General features: G+C 44.9%; 1 pseudogene; it reads right to left on the bottom strand.

Moving 5' to 3' along the window:
- Positions 1–6,239: 6,239 nt before the first annotated feature.
- LOC127207200 (NADH dehydrogenase [ubiquinone] iron-sulfur protein 8, mitochondrial-like) lies at positions 6,240–6,953 on the bottom strand (annotated as a pseudogene).
- Positions 6,954–11,198: the final 4,245 nt, after the last annotated feature.

Raw genomic sequence — 11,198 nt, 5'->3', positions numbered from 1 at the left:
GTGGTCAGGCTTGGCAGCAGGCACCTTTGAGCACTGAGCCATCTTTCCAGCCCACAAGGCTGATATTAAAGAGCAATCTAGACTAGATATATAGTATAACACATTATATATATATAAAATAGCTCAGTGAGTAAAGTGCTTGCCTCACAGCATGAAGATCAGAGTTCCCCACCTCTGCCCCCAACTCCTTTAAAATGCTAGGCATAGTGATGCTTGCTTGCTCCCAGAACTGGGGAGGCAGAGACTAGAGAATTTCTGGGGCTTGCCAGCCAGTGAGTCTAGCACACACATGCATGCAAACTTGCACATGCATGCCTAAAAGACTGAAAACCAAACCAAAACAACAGTGGACCAGAATGCTTAACAACCACAAAGCCTGTTAAAAATAATAAACCCCGGGTTCTTATTACATAAGTACGGGCATCCACATTTGTAAAAACTAGCATGATTTAAATACAAGTTATCTGGGTATATTACACACATTGTGGTATAACTTGTTATGATGACCTCCATGTACTGAGGCTGTAGATATCAACCCCCCACCTTTGGTGCAGCACCCCGGGCCTCTGGCATACTAAGCATGCTGACCACTCTGAGCTACACCCATGCTCCCACCTCACAGCTTTTTTTCAAGTAGCTTTACACCAAGAACACATACCTTGGAGGTTGACAACAACACTGGCTGCTCTTCTAGAGGAACTGGGTTCAATTCCCAGCACCTCCATGGCAGTTCACAGATACTTGTGATGCCAGTTTCAGGGAATTCAGTGCCCTCTTCTGGTGTGCATAGGAACTGCGCATGTAACCTCATGTATAAACATGTGCGCAGACAAAACATCCATACACATAAAATAATAATAAAAAAGTTTAAAAAAAACCACTGTCAGCACTGTAGAGGAACAGAGCCAGTGTGTGTGTGTGTGTGTGTGTGTGTGTGTGTGTGTGTGTGCGCGCGCGTGCGCGCGTGTGCGCGTGCCACATCTATATGTATATATATCTACATATATATGAATTTATTGGGTCAGCTTATGTTAAAATAGTAACCACAACTAAATAATACCTGACAGACTGAGAAACAAATACTTACTCAGGCTACAAGGCTAGAACCCTCAGCAGTCCCAATCTGGAGCCAAAACCCTGCAAGGTTACTGGAGAGCTGTTGGTTCTAGCTCACGATGGAACCTGGAGACCCTGGGTCTAATAGTGAAGAGTCAACAGCAGCCACAAGGTAAATCAACTTGGAGGCAAGAAGGAAACCCAAGAGTGAAAGCTGAGTAAGCTTCTTTCTTCCTTACTTACCCCTTTGATCTGGACAGCTACTGGAAGGGGCCGCCCACAGTTGGTTGGCATTCCACGTCAATCCAGGCAATCTAGACACTTTGTCAGGTGTGACTCTCTACTCAGGTGATTCTACTTAGTGCCAAGGTGCCATAAAAATAACACAGCACACCAGCAGTGGTGGCACACACCTTTAATCACAGCACTCGGGAGACAGAGGCAGGCAGTTCGAGGCCAGCCTGGTGCTCTACAAAAGTGAGTCCAGGACAGTCAAGGCTACACAGAGAAACCCTGTCTCAAAAAACAAAACAAAAACCCAACAAAACAACAAAAAACCAAAACCACTGCTAAACAGCACAAAGATCTAAAATTACTTTATAGTATAAAGATGTGTGGGTTTTATAATTAGCTGAAATGTAGTTTCAGCATATTCTGTGCTTGTCCTAAGAGAGTTTTTATTCAAAAGCAATATTAGCTTAGTTTTGTTTAGTACTACATACTTATAATCCCCACACTCAAAAGACTGAGGCAAGAATATCATGAGTTGGAACCAGCATTAACTACATAGTAAATTCCAGGATAGCCTTGGCTATGAAGCAAGACCATCTTAAAAAAAAAAAAAAAAAAAAAAAAGGCACTATGCTGGGTGTGATGGCACCTGCCTGTAATCCCAGAACTCTGGGAGGCAGAGGCAGGCAGATCTTTGTGAGTTCAAGACCAGCCTGGTCTACAAACTGAATCCAGGATAGCCAAGTCTACACAGAGAAACCCCGTCTCGAATAACAAAAACAAGACAAACAAACAAAACAAAGCACCAACTAAATATAGTGGTAATCCTAGCACTCAAGAAGCTAAGTAGAGGATTACCATGAATTGGAGGCTATCCCAGGCTATATGAGTTCTAGAACAGCCTGAGCTGGTGGTCTTATATAAAAACAAACAAACAGAAGATCCCCAGTGATTTTGGCTAGTATCTTCATGGTTCCTTCATTAATTATACGATATTTTGATAAATTATATCAGTGAATTATATAATTGATAATATTAACATGTTAGAGATTCTACATTAAATTATTTCTCCATTAGTTACATCTTATTTGTTTATTTTTATATTTATTCCATGTGCATATGTGTTCTGCCTGCTTGTATACATGTACAAGACCCTATGTACATTTCCCCTGCCATCAGATACCATGTAGGTGCTGGGAACCAAAGTTGAGTCCCCTGGTTCTTTTCTTTCTTTCTTTCTTTTTTGTTTTTGTTTGTTTTCGAGATAGGGTTTTTCTGTGTAGCCTTGGCTATCCTGGACTCACTTTGTAGACCAGGCTGGCCTCAAACTCACAGAGATCCGCCTGCCTCTGCCTCCTGAGTGCTGGGATTAAAGGCATACACCACCATGCCCTGCCTAGCTGAGTTCCCCTGGAAGGGCACCAAATAATCACAAACTGTGAGCCACCTCTCCAGCTCTAATTATATTTTGATAAGTATAAACTTCACTGCATCTTATATTAACAAATATTATTAAAGAAGTCATGGAGATGGCTTCACATGTGGCAAACCAGTCACTGGGCAAAATGTCCTCATTTCAGTCACAGGCAGAGTTTTGCCTAAAAATGGGCAAGCTTGGATGCAGGCAGAGTCAATGGCCAAACTCTGCCAAGACAGGGTAAGCAAATCCTCAATTGTTCCTGCTTCACAAATATGTCTGTCACATATATTGGGCCAGAAGGCTGAAGATGATGCTCCAGTGTTTAGAGAGTGTTAGGTGACTGTTCAGGCAGCCACCATCTCATTTTGGAAACTGCTGACTTGCACTTCCTGTCTATTCAGGTAATTAATTTTATTCCTTCTCAAGTCTCTGATGGGGTTGAAGATCAGATAGCTTAGTTTTACAATTAAGCTTAGTTGTTTAGGGTTTAAGATGTTTTTAGGTCTACATAGATGTTTTAAGTTGATAGAGATGAGATGTGATAGGTATTGATTTACATTCAGAATTTCAGATGCACCAAGATAGGAAAGATGTTTTCTTCAAGGCTGCCAAATACTAATAGACAAAACATTATGAATATAACATTTATATATATCCTGATTGTTTCATGGTTCTTCTTGCTGTAGGCAGTTTATTGTATATATGTATAATAATATAAATGTATATATAAAATATAAAAACGAAATGAAAAAAGAAGTCATTTTTGTTTTTCCAGAGTCTTTTGTTTTTGTTTTTGTTTTTGTTTTTGTTTTTAAGACATGACGTCATGTATCACAGGCTGGTCTGAAGCTCAGGTCCTCTGCCTTCAGTACCCTGATATACCACATGGCACGCTCTCTTTCTTGTTCTTCTCCTGGCTTCCTATTGGCTTACACGCATCTGGCTTGGAAAGGGCATGGAGCTGAGAAGCGTGCAAGAAGTGCAGTGAGGATGGGGCTGGAGCGACGACACAGTGGTTAACAGCACGTGCAGCTCTTGAAGAGGAAGATTCCTAGAACCTACACGCTGGTTCCAGGGATCTCTGCTACCCTGCAAGGGCACCAGGAATGCACGTACAATACATGCAGGCAAACAGGCATTTACATGAAATAAACATAAATCTTTTTGTTGTTGTTTTGTTTTGTTTTATTTGTTTTTTAAAAGATTTATTTTATTATGTATACAGTGTTCTGCCTGCAGGCCAGAAAAGGGCACCAGATCTCAATATAGATGGTTGAGAGCCACCATGTGGTTGCTGGGAATTGAACTCAGGATCTTTGGAAAAGCAGCCAGTGCTCTTAACCCCTGAGCCATCTCTCCAGCCCCCAATATAAATCTTTTTAAAGAAATGAAGTGAAAGTAAAATAGGTATTTTATAAATTACTACCTAGTAGGTACATAAATCTATATTTTAAAAATCTCTTACATAAAGTATCTGAGATAAAGGCTTATGCCATCATTCCCAGTTTATAAAGTTGCTTGACATATTGTTTGCTTATTTAATTGCTTGTTTATTTTTATTTGGGTTTTTAAAATTGGTTTTGAGACAGAGTCTCTCTACATAGTCCTGGCTATCCTGGCCTCACTATGTAGATCAGAAATCCATCAACCTGCCTCTGCCTCCAGAGTGCTAGAATTAAAGGTGAATGTGTGCATCCATGCCCAGCTAATTAGGAATTAAATTTTGGTTTAAAATGCTCTCATGGACCATTGAAATGGCTCCACAGGACAGGCACTTGACACAAGAACCAGGTAACTCCAATTCAATTCCTTCAACCCACTCAGAGGTAGAAAGAAAAAACAAGATTCCACAGTTATTTAACACACACGTTAAAATATATCAGGCAATCTAATCCCACCACTCAAGGGGCTAAAGAGGGCTGTACAGGAAGACCACATCTCTCTCTCTCTCTCTACACACACACACACACACACACACACACCACATCACACACACACACACACACAAATATATATGATATTTTTTTGGTTTTTGGAGACAGGGTTTCTCTGCGTAGCCTTGGTTTCCTGAACTCACTTTGTAGACCAGCCTGGCCTCGAACTCACAGTGATCTGCCTGCCTCTCGAGTGCTGTGATTACAGGTGTGCGCCACCATGCCTAGCTATCTCCAATAGAATCTTAAGACATGTTCTATTCCTTCCCTCCCTCCCTCCCTCCCTTCCTTTGGTTTTTCAAGTCAGGGTTTCTCTGTGTAGCCCTGGCTGTCCTGAAACTTGCTTTGTAGACCAGGCTGGCCTCCAACTCACCTATGCTTGGGATCCACCTGCCTCTGCCTCCCCAGTAGTGGGATTAAAGGCGTGCGCCACAATCACCCAGCTCTTTCATTTTTTAAAATTATTTTTCTTGGCTGGGTGTGGTGGTGCACACCTTTAATCCCAGCACTTGGGAGGCAGAAGCAGGTGGATCTCTGTGAGTTGGAAGCCTGCCTGGTCTACAAAGTGAGTCCAGGACAGCCAAGGCTACACAGAGAAACCATGTCTCAAAAAACAAAACAAAAAAATGTTTTTCTTTTCTTTTTTTGAATTTACTTATTTATTTATTTTATGTGTTTAACTGTTTTGCCTGCATGAATGTATGTGTGCCACATATGTGCCTGGTACCCACAGAGGCCAGAAAGAGGGCATCAGAGCCCCTGGAGCTGGAGTTACAGAGAGTTGTGAGCTGCCCACATAGGTGCTAGGAACCAAACCCAGGCCCTCTGCAAGAGTGTCCAGCGCTCTTGACCACTAAGTCATGTCTCCAGGCCCCATTGCCCGTTCTAGTTCCTTCCATGTGTGCTCGTGCTTCTGTGTCTTCTCCGTTGTTCCCAAGTTTGGTTCCAGATGACTCAGTGAGTGTCATCAAGGTTGCCCACAGAAGCAGAAGTGAGTGTTACTCACAGGGGCACCAGCACCTCACCAGTGGCTCTGCCACTGAATAAAACCTCTCCTGTTCCCAGCAAATTCCTGTAGATTCCCCAGGGAGTGGTTGAGCCCCGCCTCCCTAGCAAAGACTTTCCTCAGGAAGGGAAGAGACCTCAAGATGGAATGTCAACAGCCCGAATCTGCCTTGGTCCCAGCTGCTGAGAAGCCAAGAGTGTAACAGTCGCATCCTGCTCAGAAGGCAGCATTACAGAACACTCCACCCCGTTCCCGAACACGCAGGTTTTCCCACCCACTCTTCTGCATTGTTATGAGTTCCTGTAGTAACCATTGCCCGGTACAAACAGAGGTTTCTAGGACCAGAGCTGCCAGCACAGACCTATGACCACAGGCATAAATGTTTAGAAGGCAACGTGACAGGCACTTCAGTATTCACAGAGCAAAACAATACCGCTAGTTTCCCCAGTAGGGGCTATGACCCCACCCCTCGGCCACAGGCATTTGATCAGGTTTGTTTTTTGTTTTGTTTTGTTTTTTGGAATCATAGTTTCTTTATGGGCCACTGGGATCACAAAGCTGAGCCAGGTGGCCAGGGTCACTGGTGGCCAGGTCACCGGTATGGGTAGTTGCCCTGGATGTTGACCGCGATCTCAGGGTTAGGGTTAGGCTTGTCACCGTTGTTAAGTAGCTTCGCCTTGTTGTACAGCAACTTTTCCTCATGCGTCTCGGCGGAGAATGCCAGGTTGGGACCCTGGGCAGTCAGCTGGGCAACCCTTCCCAGGAGCGCTGTGCTAGCCACCTCGCCCAGGCCCACTCACCTCCACGATGGCATCGGCAGGGCAGGCTTCCTAGCAGAAACCGCAGTAGGTGCACTTGGTGGTGTCGATGTGATAGCGTGTAGTCGGGCGGCTGCCATCAGCTCTTGGCTCAGCCTCGGTGGTGACAGCCTGTGCAGGACACACGGCCTCACAGAGCTTTCAGGGGATGCAGCGTTCCTCCGCAGATGGCTAGTGGCGCAGTACATGCTCCCCACGGAAGCGTGGACTCAGTGGGCCTTTCTCAGATGGGTAGTTGATGGTGGCAGGCTCCCGGAAGAGGTAGCTCAGGGTCACGCCCAGACCTCAGAAGAGCTCTGTCCACATTAGAGTCCGAGCTACACTGTCAGTCACAGACTTCGTGTTTACCTCATGAAGTTTACATTCGCATACTTGTAGGTTGCTTGCCACTGCACTGCTATGGAGGCTTTGGTCATTAAGATGTCCGTTGGGCTTGGTCTGGGCGATGGCCCGGCCCCTGGCAGCATGGGTGATGTCAGGTGGTACATCTTGAAGCGCAGTGGCTCCTTCCCTGGCCCTTGACCAGGTTTGCAATGCTGGATTTGAATTCCCTCTGATGGAGCAGGCCTCAAAGTCAATAATAGTAATATGTGTGTATGGAGGCCAGGCTGCTCTACAGAGCAACGTCCAGGACAGCCAGGGCTACACAGAGAAACCCTGTCCCAAAAAACCACAGAAAGAAAGAGAGAAGCTGGGCGGTGGTGGTACACGCCTTTAATCCCAGCACTAGGGAGCCAGATGCAGGTGGATCTCTGTGAGTTGGAGGCCAAGACAGTAAAGGCTACACAAAAAAACCCTGTCTCAAAAAACCACAAAAAACAAGAAGAAGAAGAAGAAGAAGAAGAAGAAGAAGAAGAAGAAGAAGAAGAAGGAAAGAAAGAAAAGGAAAGAGAATATATTAATTTGAAAGAGAATATATTAATTTATTATTATTTTTAAAAATTAACATTATTACAATTGGCCACTCCATGACAGTTCTGCCATTACTGTACCAATGGGCACATCTTTACCAACCAGGTTAGAAGTAAAGCAGGCAAAGTCCACAGCTGAGTAAAATTCTTGGTAACAATACTTCCCAGCAGCCTGCATTGTATCTATGGCGCTAAGAAAGCTAGTCATAAAAGCTGGTGCACCCAGTGCAGTTCCAGACTGACTTCTCACCATCCTGCTCCCAGACAGTGTGATGTGCAAAGGGTCGTCCCATCTGGTTCTCCGTTCGATCCCGGCACGGGCTAAATAGGGTATGACAGTGTAGGCCTAGTTCTTGGAAGGAAACAGGAACAGAAGTTTAAGGTCATCCTTGGATACATCTAAAGTTTGGTGACATCCTGGCTACATCAGATTCTGTTTCAGTGAAACAACAAATAAAAATATAATTGATTATGTAGTCCTTTACAAAAATTTTTGTTTGTTTTTCAGAATTCTTCTGTGTGCAGCCTAGGCTGTCCTGGAACTCACTCACCCTGTAGACCAGGTTGGCCTCGAGCTCATATAAATAGGCCTGCCTCTGCCTCCCCAGTGATGGGATTAAGGTGTGGCCCCACTAATTGACAGCCTGTAATGCCATCACTCAGGAGGCAAAGGCAGGGGCATTTTTGTGAATTTGAGGCCAGACTGGTCTACAGAGTGAGTTCCAGGACAGCCAGAGCTGCAGAGAAACCCTGACTGAAAAGGGGAGGGAGGGGGAAATCAGGTAGGTGTAGTTCCCCAATTTGAACATTAGATGTCACTCAATACCCAGAAAGTGGGAGACACAAGCAGAGTATTTTGAAGCTCTTGCCTGTTGTCTGAATTCTCTGTCTCTCTGTCTCTCTGTCTCTCTGTCTCTCTCTCTCTGTCTCTCTCTGTCTCTCCGTCTCTCTCTCAGATTTATTTATTATTTATACAGTATTCTGCATGCCGGAGCCACCATGTGGTTGCTGGGAGCTGAATTCAGGACCTATAGAAGAACAGAGAGTGCTCTTAACCTCTGAGCCACCTCTCCAGCCCCGAATCTCTGGTTTTCTTAGTTATGTACTGTATGTCAGTTTCTTGCCCAATATAGGCCCTAATTCTCTCATCTGTCTAGAAAAATGTGTTCTCCTTATGTTTGTGTTTAACAAGGTTTTATGTAACACAGGCTGGCTCTTAACTTACTGTATAGCTGAAAATGACTTTTAACTTTTTTTGTTTGTTTGTTTTTGTTTTTTGAGACAGGGTGTCTCTGTGTTAGCTTTGGCTGTCCTGGACTCGCTTTGTAGACCAGGCTGGCCTCGAACTCACAGCAATCTGCCTGTGTCTGCCTCCCAATGCCGAGATTAAAGGCATGTGCCACCATGCTCAGCGACTTTTAACTTTTAAAAGAATCATTTAATATGTATTTATTTCAAGTTGGGTGTGGAGGAGCATGGCTTTAATCCAGGATCTTGGGAGGCAGATGCAGGCAGATCTTGAGTTTGAAGCCAGCTTGGCCTACAGAGATAGTTCCAGGACAGTCATGGCTACGCAGAGAACCCTTGTCTCAGAAAAATTATTTATTTCATTTTTATGTGTGTGAGGTGTCACTTGCATGTGTGTCTGTGCACCATGTGCATGCTTGGTGCCCACAGAGGGAGTTGTGGTTATAGACGGTTGTGAGCCACCATGTGGATACTGGGACTCGAACCCAGATCCTTTGCAAAAAAAAATTGCTGAGACACTTCTCCAGCCCTGATGTTGGACTCCTGATCCTCCAGGCCCTACCTCCTAAGTGCTGGTATTGCAAGCATACACCTCATACCTAGCATGAAACGCCTTGGTTTATCACATCAGCCCATGTCCAGTTGAGGGGATTTCACTTACTTGTAAGGGAACAACGTGCTTCATGGCTGAATTGCCACTCTTGTTTCACGACCACTCATGCCATCTTTTCTGTGGAACCATCTCAGTGTGTGGGGGAGGGGGAGGGCAGCCAAGGATGTAGATCAGCAATCATCACTTGCTTGGGCTGTGTAAGGTTTCTACAGTCTTTTTTACTTATATTTTTATTTCTGTATATGTGTGTGTGTAAGCACACATGTGTGCAGGTACACAGGGAGGCCAGAAGAGGGCATCAGATCCCTTGGGATGGAGTTAAAGGTGGTTATGGACTGCCCTATGTGGGTGCTAGAAACTGAGCTAATGTCCTTGCAAGAGCAGCAAATGCTCTCAACTTCAAAGCCACTGCTCTAGCCCAAAGGGTCTGGGTTATCCCAAGTAATGATATGCATGTCCTTAAGAGCAAGAAGGCAGTGGGGAAGTTGGAGAGATGGCTTAGTGGTTAAGAGCACTGACTGCTCTTCCTGAGGACCCAGGTTCAAATCCCAGCACAAACATGGCAGCTCACACCTATCTATAATTCTATGATCTGATACCCACACACAGACATGCAGGCGGGCAAAAGACCAATACACATTAAATAAAAATAAAATAAATATTAAAAAAAATAGCAGGAGAAAAGGAAAGAGAAGGTAGAAAGAGAGCCAGGTATGGTGGTACACACTTTTAATCCCAGTAGTTGGGAGACAGAGGCAGGCAGATTGCTGTGAGCTCAAGGTAGCCTGGTCTACAAGGTGAGTCAAGGACAGCCATGACTAACACAGAGAAATCCTGTCTCAAAAAAAAAAAAAAAAAAAAAAAAAGAGCCATGTGCACCTAAAGTGAGTGTGGGAGGATGCTGGATGCTGAGGGGTGCACATAGGTGTGGAGGCCCAAGGCTGACCCTGACAGATTTATTTGATCATTTTCCTCGGTTGAACCTGGAGTTAACAGTTAGGCTAGTTTTGCCATCCTGTTTCTTTCTGGAATATTTGTCCCCCAATAGCTGGGGTTACAGGCAGATTGCCATGCCCACTCAACGTATGGACGTATGGATTCCGGGGACTAGAATGTGGGTCTCGATGATCCAGTGGCAAGTGCTTTACTCAAAGGACCATGGCCAGCCTCAGATCTGTTTCTGTAGCCCTTCATGTAGGAAGCTGAGGCGAGATTGTCACGAGTAAGAGGTAGCCTGTGCTATGAGGTAGCTTGAGCTATAATGTGAGACTATGTCTAAAACAGACACAAGCAAATATGAGAATGTAAAACAAAGAAGCAAGAAACAATGTGAGGGCTGGAGAGGAGGCTCAGAGCTTAAGAGCACTTGCTGCTCCTGCTGAGGTCTAGAGTTTGGTTCCCAGGACACAAATTGGACAGCTGAGAGAAGCCCGTGAATCCAGCTCCAGCGGCTCTGACTGTGTGCTCTTCTGTACACACAGAATTAAAAAGAAAACAACGTCATTAAAAAAAACAACAACAACAGTTTACAGCTGGCTGTGGGGAAGCAGAGACAGAGACAGGCAGATCTCTGTTAGTTCGAGGCCACCCTGGTCTACAAAGCAGAGTCCATGACAACCCCGTCTTGGGGGGGTGCGGTGGGAGGTGGGGGGGGGGGGGTTGGGGGTGGGCGAGCAGCAGTTCCTGAGGCTACAGAAACAGGGAAAAAAAAAAAAAAGAATGTGGAGACAAAACCCAGCAAGTTTAGAGAGGTCCTCAAGATCAACGGACTCCTGGTGAGAGCCCAGTAAAGACTGTGCCTCATGCCTGCCTGGCTTCCACCTCCTACACTGCTGTCCAGGGAAGTGGGGACAAAAGATGCTTTAGCTACTGCACCTGTGGGTAAAGGATACTTTCAGACAGCCCTTGTTGAGGTTTTTGTTTGTTTTTTTTTTCCCCCGACAAAGGGTTTCTCTGTGTAG

The sequence above is a fragment of the Acomys russatus genome, chromosome 2, assembly GCF_903995435.1.
Source record: "Acomys russatus chromosome 2, mAcoRus1.1, whole genome shotgun sequence".
Lineage (NCBI taxonomy): Eukaryota > Metazoa > Chordata > Mammalia > Rodentia > Muridae > Acomys > Acomys russatus.
Note: the sequence above shows the minus strand (reverse complement) of the source record. Positions and strands in the feature narration are given on the sequence as shown.